The sequence below is a fragment of the Dromiciops gliroides genome, chromosome 4 (assembly GCF_019393635.1).
Source record: "Dromiciops gliroides isolate mDroGli1 chromosome 4, mDroGli1.pri, whole genome shotgun sequence".
Taxonomy (NCBI): Eukaryota; Metazoa; Chordata; class Mammalia; order Microbiotheria; family Microbiotheriidae; genus Dromiciops; species Dromiciops gliroides.
Window position 1 is genome coordinate 782,182 of NC_057864.1, and position 15,071 is coordinate 797,252.

General features: G+C 48.1%; 1 protein-coding gene across 4 annotated transcripts in view; it reads left to right on the forward strand.

Annotated features, from left to right (window-relative positions):
- The first annotated feature begins 348 nt into the window (after positions 1-348).
- The window catches only part of ZZZ3 (zinc finger ZZ-type containing 3), a 93,476-nt gene continuing 78,753 nt past the window's right edge, over positions 349-15,071 (forward strand). For 2 of the 4 annotated variants that reach the window (XM_044003850.1, XM_044003854.1), the window contains exon 1: positions 356-474. The gene's annotated coding sequence lies outside the window, so the exon portion shown is untranslated. Of the gene's footprint in view, positions 475-1,690; positions 2,358-15,071 lie in introns of those variants that run through there. The other 2 variants (XM_044003851.1, XM_044003852.1) reach the window with 2 other exon arrangements.

The following is a 15,071-nucleotide window of genomic DNA, read 5'->3' on the forward strand; positions in this document are numbered from 1 at the left end:
AATGAAGCAGCTCTCGGCCCAGGGCCGGGCACACAGTAGGCGTTTACTAAGATCAAACGGACCGATCCACAGCGGCAGCTGCTTCCTGTTATTATCACGATTACAGATGATTATGGCTTCCATTATCAATTGGACGGGGCGGGGGGGGGGGGCGGGCTGGGATTCGAACCCGCGGAGTAAGGCATGGAAGGGGAAGGGGGAGGAGGAGCAGGAGGAGGAGGGGGAGGAGGGGCAGGGGAAGGGGGAGGAGAGGGGAGGGGCCGGAAGGAGGCGCGGGGGAGACCGCGGGAAGTGGCAGGAGCGGGAGGCGGGCCCACCTGGAAGCGCCGCCGGGCGGGCGGGCTGGCGCGCGGGGGCCGCGGTGCGGCGGCCGGCCGAGCTTCCGGGGCGGCGGGGCGGCCTCCCTCTCGGCCTTGGCCACGGCCACGGGCCGCCCGCCGGCCGCTCTCTCACGTCAGCTCCGCGGCGGCCGAGGTGAGGAGCGGGGCCGCTGGGGGCACGTGGCGGGCGGGGGAGTGAGATGGAGGGAGGGGGAGGGGCCGCGGGACCCGGATTCTGCGGCGCGTTGGATCCCGGGAGGGGAGGGTTGGGGAGAAGAGGGGAGGGGGCGACGGCTGTGAGTCACGATCCCCCCCACGTGGGGCGGGGTGCGCGCGCATGAGCTTGCGTCGTCACCGCCGTTTACTTGGGGGCGGGGCCCCGGGCGCGCGCTCTTTGGGTTTCGGCCCACGTGATGTGCACGCGGGGCGCTTACGGCCACGTGACACGTCGGGAGCTCCGCTGGTTTAACGTGAAACTTGAGTCTTCACGTTTTTCAACCAGGCCGCGCGGCTGCGTCGCGCGCGTTCCGCTCTTTTCTGTATCCCGCCCCTCCTCATCCCCTCCTCCGGGGAAGAGCCCTGACGGCCCCGCGGCCCGGCACGTGCTGAGGAGCGTGGGAGTTTAGCCCCGCAAGTTCCCGTTCGGAAATCGTGCTGCCGCCGCCATGTTGGCCCCAGCCCACCCTCGCGAGATTTCATGGGACTAGGCGGCCTCGCGAGACGGCCCGGCTCTCGCGGGAGGGGGCCGGCCGAAACCGGGGGCCTGGACGGCGGCGCTGTTTGGGTTCCCGGGGCCCGGGGAGCCGCGACTCTGCAGACCAGGCAAGTGGCGGGGGTTTGGGGCCCGGACTCCGGAGAGGCCGCGGGGGGAGGGGGACAGACCTCCGGCTCGTCGCCCCCTCACCGAGCCCCTCACCTGCGGGGGGGGGGCCTTCCTCCGCTCCCCCGCCGGCCCCTCCCACGTGCCCAGCGGGGGCGGCAGCCTGCATTTATGCGGCGCCTGCTGGGTGCCGAGGGAGGGCGCGGGCGGGCTTCCCAGGCGGAGGCTGCCCAGGGGCTCACGTGTCAGCTCGGAGGGCTGTCATCGCGTACAGATGGGGAAACTGAGGCCGACGGTCGGGAAGGCTCCTCGGCATTTCCTCTCCCGTGTCTGAGAACGGACGAGCGGCCCGTGTGCTTGCGGGTGGGGAGGGGGCTTGTTCCGCGGGGCTCCCGGGTGCCCCCCGCCACCCCGAGGCAGAGGAGCGCCTCGAATCCGCCACAGCGGCCCCCGCCCCCGGCTGCCCTCGGCCACGGTCCGGGGGGGGGCGAGTCTGGGCCCCCACGGAAGGACCCGAGTGGGGCGGCCGCGGGGGCCGCGCCTCGTTAAAGCCGGGCTGGAGGCAGGAGCTGTGGCTTGGCTGTCGTAGTGGGTGCCCCGGAGTCCGAGGCGACTTTGCGCGTGGTAACGAGGCATCTCCTCCAAAATGAGACCTCTGACCCTGGGAGTCGGCCTCCTTCCCCCTTCTCCCGCCCTCCTCTCCTTTGGGGGCGTTGGGGGGATCGGAAGAAGTGAGCGCCCCTGCGCGCTTTGAGCCTCTCCGGGACCTGGGAGGTGTGAGAGGCCGCGTCGGAGAGTTCAAGTTCATCAGCTTGTGAAGTATTGGCCAGAACGAGTGTCCACCCGCAGAGGCCCGTACGAGCCTGAGAGTTCTGAACCGCGATCGCCTTCTCACCACGACTCTTTTTGTAGGGCCCCCCCCCCCCCAGTTGGTGTATTTTCTCAAACCTCGTAACCAAAACTCACATCTGAGGAAAGGGAAACAGTGTAGAAACGACTTGCCCAGGGTGTTGTGGGGGTGTAGAGTTGTGGTGCAGAGAGGGGTTCGGGGCATCTGAAGGGTGTCCAAGCCTCTCCGTGAGGGGGCTTACAGAAGTGGTCTCGCTGGTTCAGAAGTGCGCATTACGATATACAGCAGGCGGTTTCTTTTCTCCTTTTTGATGTATGCAAAAGGTGCCCAACACTTCAGCCAAAAAAGTGACTGACTTGGCTATTAGGTAAGTTTCATGTTTTGGGTTTTGAGAGAGGGACAGAATGAGAATGATGAATGTGGTTCGAGTTTGAAACTTAGCTGTGGGTTGGCTTCTGGGCTGCTTCTGGCCTAGATGGGCATAGGCTTCATTCTCTTTCCTTGCTTATCATGTCGTTGGGTCAGGAGGAAGGCGGGCCTCCTCAGAGCAGCCTGCTAAAGTTCGATGTCTTTTAGCTGATTTGGTTAAAAAAGAGATTTTTTTTTTAAACTGTACTATTGGAAACCCAGGGGAGAAAGAGTAATGTGGTTTGTATAGATTGGATTTCTATTATTGTGGTCTATTGAAGGAACACTTGGTGACTTGAAAAGACGGCTTGCTAAGCTTGTGTTCATTCCCCTTCAGACGTTTATTTTACTGGGTTCTCCTGTGTCATTCCTAGAGCACTTTTTTTCCTTTCTTTTTTAAAAAAATGTAATAAACATTTTTATTTTATAGTTTTGGTTTCCCACCTCCCCACCCTGCTCCCTGAGGTGGTAAGCAATCAGATTTGGGATATTACATGTATGATTATGTAAACCATCACACCATGTTTGTCTTTTTGTACAAGAAAACTTGATTAAAAGAAAAAAAATGAAAGAAAGTGGAAAAAATCGCCTGCTTCAGTCTGTTCCATCAATATCAGGTCTTTCTTTGGAGGCCGATAGTCTGCTTCATCAAGAGTCCTTTGGGATTGTCTCCGATCATCGTATTGAGAATAGTCAGGTCATTCGCAGTTCTTCACTGAACACTATTGCTGTCTTCTAGAGAACTTTTAACCCTTTTGGACTGTAAGACAGATTGCGGTATAAAGGTGGGTGATTTGTATGGAGTCTGTCCTGGTGTCCTCCCCAGGCCTCCATCCTTTTGGTCCTGATTGTTCCTCTAATCATTTCACTGCTATCAGATAGCAGGTGAGAACCCTGTTGTTCTTGGCTTCAAGCAGTTTTCTTTAGGGCTTTGCAGAGCTAGAAGGAACCTTCAAAATTACTGCATTTATTCCAACTATGCATTTTTTGTTTGCAGAAACTGAGGCCTAGTGACTTATCCAAGGTCATAAAGTAACAGAGCTAGATTCTTGCCAGCTTTCTTGACTCCAGTGCTGGTCTCTTACCTCTAAAGTTTGAGTGTGGCTGCTTGTGGGTGGCTCACTGCCACATTCAGGGGCTCTGGAAATTCTCTCTGTAGGAGGAGGAGGAGAAAATAGCAGTGGTGGCCCAACTCAGGTGTTTGGCTCTCGTTTAATCTGTTGGCCTTGGTTTGCCAGGAAGGGCGCCACTTGTGTAAACTTTTCCCAAAGAAGTTGAAAGAAGTGGGTCTCAGAAGAATTAAAATTAACATATTACTTCCTCAATCTTGAAGTTAGAGCCAAACAGTTTACTTATAAAGCTTCTTACCAACCAACACTCTGTTACAGAAGTGACAGTTGAAATAATGAACTCTGATACCCAGAAACACTATGTGCTATGGTTCTATTTTAAAAGATGCATACTTGTCTGGAGTCTTAGTTCATATTGTAAGTGCTTACCTCTTCATATGTCGTTCATATTTTTTAAAAGGTTTTTGAAAAAACATTTTTAAGCTGGTTTTTTTCTTTTTTTGTGTGTGTGTGTGAGGCAATTGGGGTTAAGTGACTTGCCCAGGGTCACACAGCTAGTAAGTGTCAAATGTCTGAGGACAGATTTGAACTCAGGTGGTCCTGACTACGGGCTTGGTACTTTGTCCACTGCGCCTCCTAGCGGCCCCCCCCCCCCCCCGGTTTTTTTCTTGAAGTCAAATCAACAAGTTTTTAAGGTACCTATTATGTGCCAGGCACTGTCCTTTAGTGCTTGAGATACAGAGAAACAAAAAAGGCCTGTTTTCAAGGAGTTCACAGTGTGATAAGACAACATGCAAACAACAACATATAAATAATACACATAAATTGGAGGTCATCTCAGAGGGAAAGCACAGAAATTAAGTAGGCCTGGCAGTGGCTTCTTGGAGAAGGCAGATACTTGAAGGAAGCCAGGGCAAGCTATTAGGAGAGGGAGCATTCCAGGGTCGTGGGGGACAGCCAGTAAAAAGTGCTTGGAGTTGGAAGGTGGAGAGTCCTGGAGGCTGAGGTCCTAGGATGACGGTAGAGTATGTGGAGGAGAGTGAGGTGTAAGGAGGGAACAGGGCCCAAGCACAGAAGAGTTTGTCTTGGATCTTGGAGGTGATGGGAACCATTGGAATTTATTGGGGTGGGGGTTACACGGTCAGGCCTGTGCTTTATGAAGAATGAACTGGAATGAGGAGAGACTTAAGGCAGAAGACCAACTAGCAGGCTTTTTGCCTGCAAGAGGCAGCTTATGTGGACCTGGAGTCAAGAAGGCTGAAGTTCAGATCTAACACTTTAGTAGCCGTGGGGCCCTGGGCAAGTCACTGCATCCCTGCCTGCCTTAGTTTCCTCATCTCTAAAATGAGGGTAATAAAAAGCACCTGTTTCACAGGGTGGTTGTGAGGATCCAAAGAGATCCCATTTGTAAAGCACTTAGCACAGTGCCTGGCGTATAGTGGGAACTTAATACATGTTTGTTCCTTTCCCCTGTTGAAGAAATCCAGATGTGGGGTGATGTCAGTGTCAAAGGAGAGAAAGGGGGTATATAAGAGAGTTGTTAGGAAGCTAGAATCAACAGGTTTGACAGCTGTTGGCTGAGAGAGTCAAATGAATGAAGAACGAATTTATTCAGTGCTCTGTGCCAAGCACGGTGCTAAGGCTAGAAATAGAAATAAGGAAATCAGTGCTTCTCAGGGGCTTACATTCTGATGGGGAGGGTCCTTAGGTTTGTGCTTTGCCTTTAATGCCATTTCCACTGCTAGAAATCCTCTCCCTATCTGAAGTTGAGCGGCTCTGCAGGGCTGAGCACATTCTTTCCTGGGTCTGCAGATCTGTGGCTGTAACCCCTGCAGGAGCAGTTTCCTGGCCTGAGTCTCCACAGCAGTGGCTTTCTGAGATGATGGTTGGGAGCACTGGGCTGGCAATCTTAGGAGAGATGATGGTCAGGGTGGCCTTTGGACTGTCTCGTCTCTCCCTCAGGCTACTCTGCTGCTTCCTCTAGGCTGGTTCACCTGTCTGGTGTGTAGCGACTGGGAGGGCTAGAATGGATTTGTGGTCTGGGAGGGCCTTCCATTCCCAGGGTTCCCCTGCCCTTTTGAGTGCTGGATAGTAGTGACATTGAAAGGTTGGGCCTAGGGAACTGGGAGGGAAGTGGTACACTGCAATCCACAGTAACAGGGAAGTTAGGAAGAAGGGAGACATCCTAAAGGGACAGAAGATGAGTTCACGTTTGGGTTTGAGGTGTCTGAGATGGCCAGTTCAGGCTGTCTGGTGAGTGGCCTTTTGGAGGTCAAGAGGGAGGTGCAGGCCCCCTGAATGGATCTGAGCATCATCAGCATAGAGATGATAACTGAATCCATGGGAGCTGGAGACGGCCAAGAGGAGGAAGAGAAGGGGGGAGGGGACGGGGCCACACAGGGTTAGTTTTTTGAGCATGACTCAGTAAAGGAGTCTGCAAAGCCAGAGTGAAGAGGAGTAAGCCCATCTATGGAAAGTGTCGCAAGAAGAGTGACTCAGGAATGTTGGCATTAAATGTACCATTGGAACCAGTGTCCAGGGAGGAAAAACCTGGATGCCATGCAGCTCTGCAAGTTGTCATTCCCCCACTTGCTTTGTGGTGTTTGAAGGGGGAATTCCAGTATGGGGAGCAGGGCCAGTATTGACCTTCTTCACCAGTATGGAGTCACATGTTCCCAGGCAGCTCTCTTTCCCTCAGCACAGTGGAGACTCCTGGAGCATGGGGTGATCTTTGTGTTTTTTGGTTTTTTTTGGTAGGGCATTGAGGGTCAAGTGACTTGCCCAGGGCCACACAACTAGTAAGTGTCAAGTGCCTGAGGCTGGATTTGAACTCGGGTCCTCCCTAATCCAGAGGCAGTGCTTTATCCACTGCACCACCTAGCTGCCTCTATGCTTTTTTTTTTTTTAAGTAAACACATGAATTCATAAAAGCATCAGTAGTCAGGGACACACCTTGGTCCTGCAGCGTAGGACAACAATTGATCTGAGAATCACTGTGTTACCTTGGTTAAATCACTGAGTCTAGCAATCACAGCCTGCTCATCTCTGAAGTAAGTATTGAGGCAGCGGAAAGTTAAGCTTTCGCCCTTTGTGGTCATCATGATCCAGAGCTAAGAACAGGTTCTTTTCAGGAGCTTTTTTGGGAAGTCTGTAATGTAATAACATTTTAGACCACCATTTAAAAAAAGTTTTCAATTTCTACTGTTGAAAGATCCACAATCATGTGAAAAATACATTTTTGTCAAATAACTTTGTTGAAAGATGGCAGAGAAATAAGATATTACTGAATTATGTGCAACATCTTTGTTTTATTCTGCTATTTACCTCTGCTTGGCCGAATGAAGAATAAATGAGACAGTGCAACACTTGAAATTTGCTGTCTCATGATTTTTTCTCTTTCCTCTTCCTACTTTGTCCGGGAATTCCCTCCCTCGAGACTGTTTTAATTGCTAGTGATGAGGGAGCCTAATTCACTTTTTTTTGTGGGGCAGTGGGGTTAAGTGACTCGCCCAGGGTCACACAGCTAGTGTTAAGTGTCTGAGGCCGGATTTGAACTCAGGTCCTCCTGAATCCAGGGCCTGTGCTTTATCCACTGTGCCACCTGGCTGCCCCCCTAATTCACTTTTGGAACCACATTAGGAGTTTAGGAAGTTTTCTTCTTATAGTGACCCCGAATCTTCTTCTGTTACTTCCAGGTGTACTCTTAGTTTTGTTCTCTGGATTCAAAGCGGTTTCTAATAATTCCTCTTTGATCAGCGAGCCTGTTCCAACTTTTCTCTTTTATTGTATGCTACTGAGGGAAAAGGAAGTGTCCACAGATAATAATTGTCTAGTGAGAAGAGAGTGCTAACTGGGGATATTGGGAAGGCCTGTTGAAGGAAGAGGGGGTGCCTGAGTTGGGCCAGGAAGCTGAGGATTCCAGGAGGTGGGAGCCAAAGCCGAGGGAGAACATTCCAGACCGAAGGTGAGAGTAGAGTGTGGGGAGTAGTTTGGGAAGAGCCAGGCATCAAAGGTGCACTTTTTAGGCTTCTGCCCAGTGCTCGGCCCTGCATGGGGGCTGTGTAAGTGCACAGTGCCTGCCACACGGAGGTACTCCGTCGGTGCTTGAGAAGGGAATAACTACATTAGCCTTTCCCTTTAGGGTGCTTGGTCAGACAGCTCATTTGGAGGTCTGCTTAGAGAGAAGAGAACCTGGAAGCAAGGACCTTTGCAGCAACCTGAGGCTGGAGTGGGGAGAAGGAGCAAGAAGCCACACTCTGTTGGGGCATCTTGCCTCTTGTGTGCTTTTGACTGTGTTCCTTGTCACACCGTCTCCTCTGCCTTGGAAGTCTTAGTTAAAGCCATTTCATTTTTGACCATAAAAAATGAATTAAATGCTTGTCCAGTGCCAAGTCCTGGGGATACAAATTCGGGCCTGAGAGATTTCCCCTGCTTTCTGGGAGTGTGCATTCCAGTGGGGGCGTTAGGTTGGGGTTGGTGATAGTGCCCGCATGGTAGTGCAGCTTGGCAAGCTCACCTTCCAAGGCAGCATCTGGAGTTCTCTTGGGGGAGATAAGGATGGCCAGAGATGAGGAGGGCAGCAGAATTAGGAAGTGTTGGGGGTGGGGGGTGACCCATAGCTCTCTTCCCTCTGTGGAACTTACCCCATGGGAGGACTGGGACTGAGGGGCACTGCTGTGGGGACCATGTTGGGGGCTCTAGGGAAGTAAGACTGGCAATGTCTCCACTTCTGAGCTGATTTCCAGCCTTCCTTTTTAAAAAAATACTCAAGCTTCTTTGGACATAGTTCTTCATGATTGTTTCCTATTTAAGCCTGGTTCCTTTCCTACCTACTGAACTTTAGCAGTTAATTTAAGGAAAAGCCATTTCCTTTCTTGGGAGTTGAGAAATGATGATATATGAGTGTGGGCTTGACCGTGTCACTCTCCTATGCAGTATACTTCAGTGACATCCAGGATGAAATACAAAAATCTTTGGCATTCAGAACCCTTTGTAATCTAACCCCCCCCCCCCCAGGCTTCCTACACCATACTCCCCTTTATGATCCAGTGACAATGGCTTTCTTCCTGTTCCTGAAAACAAGACACTCCATTCCTGACTCAGGGCCTTTTCCCTGACTGTGCCCCATGCATAGGATGCCATCCCTCCTCATCTCTACCTCTTGGCTTCAGAGTCCCTGCTCAGCTCACACCTTCTACAAGCAAGCCTTGTAAATCCTTCAGATGCTAGTGCTTTTCCTCTATTGATTATTTTCACTTTATCCTGTCTGCAGTTGGGTTGCATGCTCCCCATGAAAGCAGGGCCTATCTCGTGTCTGTCTTTGTATCTCATGAATAAACGTTAATGTTTGTTGACTGATTGTTGCCTCTGTCAGGTCCTCTGCATGGGTGAGGATTGTATTGTCTCCAGGCTTGCTGTGCTTGAATAGAGGAAGGAAAGCATTTCTTACGTGTTAACTGTTTGCCAAGTACTCTGCTAAGCACCGGAGCAGTGATTGGAAGTCCTAACCAGGCAGATTCAGGTGAGACGTGGAAAAATTTCTCCTCATGGCTTGAGAGGCTGGTTTTGGTCTTGACTAGCGACTGTCAAGTCAAATCTGCTTCTTGGGATTGCCGTGATGTTTGCCCTGCTGCTGTCTTTTCGTGGCGCTTCCTTTTGAGGCTGGTATTCTTGAACACTTCTTTCATGGTGTAGCGTGGATCCATCCAGCCACCCATCCATGCCTTTCTGTCTTCTCAGGAGCTCTCCATAGGGTGCTGACCTAGGTGTTGGAGACTCTAATGACAGCTCTCTTAACTTTAGGGTGTGTACTTTGTTATTATTGGCACTCTACAGGAACCTGAGTTTACCTCCTTTTCCTGTCATGCATCTCCCGTGTTTTTATATGCATTTAAAAAAAATTCAGCTTGTGGTTGGTGACAGCTAGGTGGCGCCACAGTGGCCAGAGTGTTGGGCTTGGAACCAGCAAGATTCATCTTCATGAGTTCAAATCTGGCTTCAGACACTTAGAAGCTATGAGACTCTGGGAGAGTCAGTTAACTCTATTTGCCTCAGTTTTCTCATCTGTAAAGTGAGCTGGAGAAGGAAATGGCCAACTAGTATCTTTGCCAAGAAAATCCCAGTGGGGTTGTGAACAGTTGGACACAACTCAGCAGCCACGTGATGGTCTGCAGGTTGTTCCTCCTTCATGAACCCTCCTCATATTTCTCCATTGCCCTCTGGATGACCTGCAGTTAATTAGTTATTCAGTAGAAAGAATGTAAGATTTGGAAGTCAGAGGGAACTGGATTCAAATCCTGTAGGCTCTGCCCTGTTTACTTTTATGCCTCCAGCTTAAATGATATCTTTATCTGCGACTTCATATCCCTCCCACTTCTGCATCTCTGACCTGGGAGATCCCTCTCAGTTCCAAATCTGCAATTCTGTGATTCCTTGGAACTGATGCAACATGCAGCCCTAAAGAATCCTGGGAGGGTTGGTGTTTGGATTTGTAGTGTGACCAATCATTTTGCTTAAGTCAGTGCCCACTCTGGAATTGATAGTCTTAGAAAGTGGATCGGGGCATGGGAGGTCAAATTCTTGCTGCCAGAGTTGTCAGACACAGCCCCTGAGCCTCTGCAGCTCTTGTGAACTCAATCCATTGCACTGTAGTAGCATGTAATGGGAGAGACTCAGTGCTGTTAGAAATAAAGGGTTCTACTTGAGTCATGAAGAGCCATGCAGTATAATCTTCTCTCTCCTTCCTATTCAGTTCTTGGTCTCGTTTATTATTCTCCTGCATTATCTGTTCATATAGCTTCATAGTGTTCATTTTGACAAAACGCCATCTCCTGAGGAGAATCTGAGTCTGACTTGGGACCTCAGAGGCCATTTTTCTACGCTAAACTTCCCTTTCCTCCTTGGGTGGGATTGTGGGGCCATTTCCCATCCTTGTTGCCTTTCATAGTTCATCAGAGAGACAGCTTTTCTAAGACGGGCTGCCTAGAATTGAACTCATTACTCCAGAGAAGAGCTAAACAGGACTGAGACTTCGGATTCTTCCCTAGTCTTTCTGTAGCTGCTACATTGTTGGAGAATGATTGATCTTGCCGAGGGCGCTGCTGCAAACCCTCACATCTTTTTCAGATGAACTTCTTTGCATCTATATCTCTCCCATCCTAAATGGTGCAAGCTTGTTTTTGTAATCCAAGTTAGAACTTTTATCCCTGTGAAATTTCATTTAATTAGATTGGGTCTAATATTCCAGCCTGTCAGGATTTTTTTTTTTTGGAACTTGCCTCTTTCGTTCAATATGTTAGCCATCCCTCCCAGCTTCTAGTGTTCTGCAAATTCATTAAACATGCTTTCTGTACCTTTCCTCAAGTCAGTATTAAAATGTTATTAATGACAGGGGGCGGGGCCAAGGGCAGATTTCAGAAGCACTCCAACATAGGTCTTAGCTTGATTCCATTTAATTTTGCCATGTCTAGACCCTCTCTCCGCATATTTTCTGTGAATGTACCAAGAGGGATTTTTTCAAATGCTGGGCTAAAATGTAGCTAACATGTTGCTGCAGCTGTCACTAGTCTTATCTGCCAGTCTAGAAATACTGTTGGAAAAGGAAACACATTTCACATGCCTGACCTGTTTTTAAAGACGTTTTGGTAGCTTTCTGTTATCGCTGATTTCTTGCCAAATTTTCATAAATTCCCCCTCTAATAATCAGTTCTGGAATCTCCCTTTCCCTGATCTCATTGAGGAGGTTCTGCAATCTGCTGGGGCTGGATAAAATGAGTGTGATGGCACCTGCAGGCAGACTTCCTGAGTAGCCTTGCTGGCTCCAGGGAAGAGGCATATTAGGGCTGTGGATCTGGAGTCAGGCAGGGGGCGGGGACTGGTGTCCAGTTTTGTCTTTTTCTCCTTATTCTAGAAGGGGCTTCTTACACAGAAGGTGCTTGGTACATGCTCTGGACCGAATTCTGATGTTATTGGTGTGATCATGGGCACATGATGAGACTGAGTTCCCTGAGGGAAGGGGCTGGTTTTTTGCCTTTTTTGTATCCCTAGTGCTTAGCACAGTGCCTGGAACCTAGTAGGAGCTTAATAAATAAATGCTGATGGATTGAAATGACTTCATCTCTTAAAGCCTCAGTTTCTTTATTTGTAAAATGGGAAAAGTGATACCTATAGAACCTGCCTCACAGAGTTACTTGGAAGAACAAGTGAGAGAATTCATGGAAAGAGCTTAACAAATCTTAAATCACTACATAGATGAGATTGTTGATGGTTCAGTCATTTGGCATGCCTGACTCTTCATGACTCTATTTGGGGTTTTCTTGGCAAAGATATTGGAGTGGTTTACCATTTCCTTCTCCAGCTTGTTTTACAGATGAAGAAACTGAGGCAGATGGTTAAGTGACTTGCCCAGGGTCACACAGGTACGATTTGAAGTTGGGTCTTCTTGACTCCAGGCCCAGTGCTCTTTCCAGTTCATTCCCTAGCTGCTCCTGTGGACTTCTTAGAATTGGTTTGAAATGCATGAAATAAAATACAGTCAATAAACATTTGCTAAGCACCTACTATGTGCCAGACACTGGGCTAAGTGCTGGGAATACAAAGAAAGGTATAATATGGTTGTCCCTGCCCTCAAGGTGCTCACCATAGACATAGAAAGAGAAAGGAACGGTTTGGGATGCCAGCAGCCAGCTAGGCAGGAGAATCCGAGGAAGGATGAGGAACAGAGTTGATTTCATCTTGCAGAATGATGAGTTTCTAGAGATGATGAACTCCAGGGAATCAGCAGGGTAGGAAATGATGAGGGGAATTCCCTGCTTGCTCTCCTTAAATAGAGAGGAGCTCTCCACTCACTCCAGTGGGGGAGGTGGGGGAGAATCCAATTATAGTGAAATGCAGTTGTCATGATATCTGAAATAAGGTTTATGGGTTAAGAAACATTGATCCTAGAGTGCGTAGAGAAGCGGGCTGAGCACTGAGCTCTGGTACCCCCAGGCTTGGGGAGCAGAGGATGCTTTGAGATCATGCAGAGCAAATTGAGGAGCAGCCAGAGAGTAGGTGTGAAGTGAAACTTAAGGTTGTTTCTCTTAATATTAGTGATTTGCAGCACTTTTTCATTAGGCTGATTAGGAGAACATTTAATAGGGGAGATGGTTGCAGAAAGGTCATGATGGAGGGCTAAGAAAAGGTCACTGCTTTTAGTAACCAAGAGATCCTTGGTAACCTTGGAGGGAGGGTTTAGGGTCAAGATTACAGAAGGGTTATTGTTAGATGGGTTTATCCTTAATTTCTCTTTCTTTCTTTTTTTTTTTTTAATTTTTTTTTTGGTGAGGCAATTGGGGTTAAGTGACTTGCCCAAGGTCACACAGCTAGTAAGTGTTAAGTGTCTGAGGCTGGGTTTGAACTCAGGACCTCCTGACTCCAGGGTTGGTGCTCTATCTACTGTGCCATCTAGCTGCCCCTATCCTTAACTTCTGCACTACTGACCACCCCTTGTTTCTAAATACTAGCTCTTTTAATGGATTTAGGCACACTGTGATCCTCCAGTAGTTCTCCTTTGGCCTTTGAGCCTTATTTCTTTTTTTTTTTTTTCAGTTTTCAAAACTTTTATTACCAATAGTAACTGACTTTTATGTGCTGTCTTTTATAGTTGTAAAAGGGTGGGTGGGATCATACCCTTTTTCTCCACAAAAAAAAAAAACCAACCCAAAACCCACTCAAACTAAGCTTTATATACAATGGATATAGAGCTCTTAAGTGTCCAAAGCCTTTAGTTTAATTATAAGCCATTAAACTAATTTCTGAATTGCCTCTCACATATTCCAATAAACTAGGAACTAAAACTTTCACACTATTTCTTTAGTACAAAAAAATTAAAGTTGCTCTAGTCATAAAAGAGCAGTCAATATACATAACTATACACTTCAGACATTCACAAAAATGTGAGCAGGAGAACTTTTAGCCTTATTTCTGACCCTGTAATGTAGGTATATCCTAGTGCTCTGTTGGTGAGTTAACTATTTATGTACTGTCATTTCTCTAATCTCTCCATTTTGACATGTTGGCTTTTTTTTTTTAAACTTCTTATCCATTATACAATCCATTATCAAGTCCGTTTAATTCATTGTGTGATTTTTAGACTGAGTTAAATATATAAATTCTTATTTGGGAATTATTAGATTTGGAGGGATGTGTTAAAATGGGAAATCATTTCCAACATTTTACATATTCAAATATGTACACTCCATTTATATATTTAAGATTAATTCTGCCCTAGAATTTACTTCTAGTGTTCTTTCCTCAGCCTGCCCAAATCTCAAACTAGTTTGAGCATAGTATTTTATAAAATTACTTTCTTTTCTTCCAGTCTTCTTCCTTACCTCACAAATACAGTATTCCATATCCCAAATTTTTGAGGAACAACAAAGGAAATTTTTTTTTTTTGGTGAGGCAATTGAGGTTGAGTGACTTGCCCAGGGTCACACAGCTAGTAAGTGTCGAGTGTCTGAGGCCGGATTTGAACTCAGGTCCTCCTGACTCTAGGGCCGGTGCTCTATCCACTGCGCCAGCTAGCTGCCCCTGGAGTTGACTTTTAAAGCTTCATCTCTTGACCTCTCTTCCAAGCTCTAGACTTAGAGCATTCCTTGCACAAAAGAAATCACCATTTGGATTTTCCAGTCAGCACCTTGACTGCAGCATGTCCAACATAGAGCTGAAACGGGTTGGCCACCTTCTGCTCCTAGATAAGCTCTCCTCTGGGTTATTATGACATTACTTTATCTTGGTTCTCCTATGCTGTTCTTTCTCAGTCTCCTTTTGCTAAATCACCATACATGCTACACCTTTTAACTGTGGCTCTACCCCAAGAGCTTTGTCCTGGGCCCTTTTCTTTCTTCTCTCTGGGCACTCACTTGGTGAGAGCTCCTATCAACTCCCACTGGTGCAGTGATCTCCCCAGTACAGACAGATGACTTCTAGATGGATTATCTATTTAGTCTTAGTGCTGAATGTGGGAATTACAAACCCTGGGTTCAGATACTGGGTGCTGAGTGATTCGGTTGACATCCAGATTGAAAAAGATTGTGGAGAATGAAAGGGGACATAGATAACTTTTGGTTTGGTTTTGGTTTTGTTTTTAGTGAGGCAGTTGGGGTTAAGTGACTTGTCCAGGGTCACATAGCTAGTAAGTGTCAAGCGTCTGAGGTCAGATTTGAACTCAGGTCCTCCTGACTCCAGGGCTTGGTGCTCTATCCACTGTGCCACCTAGCTGCCCCTCAGTAGATAGCTTATTCAGGGAATCTTTTTTTTTTGGGGGGGGTAGGCAGTGGGGTTTAAGTGACTTGCCCAGGGTCACACAGCTAGTAAGTGTCAAGTGTCTGAGGCCGGATTTGAACTCAGGTACTCCTGAATTCAGGGCCAGTGCTTTAACCACTGCGCCATCTAGCTGCCCCAGTAGATAGCTTATTAAAGGAGTTTGGCTGAGAAAGGGAGGAGAGATGTGGGGCCATCATTTGAGGGAATGGCTGGGTCTGGTGAAAGTTTTTTAAGGATGGAGAAGTGTCTTGGACATGTTTGAAGGTAATAGGAGAGAAACTAAATGATAAGAGGTT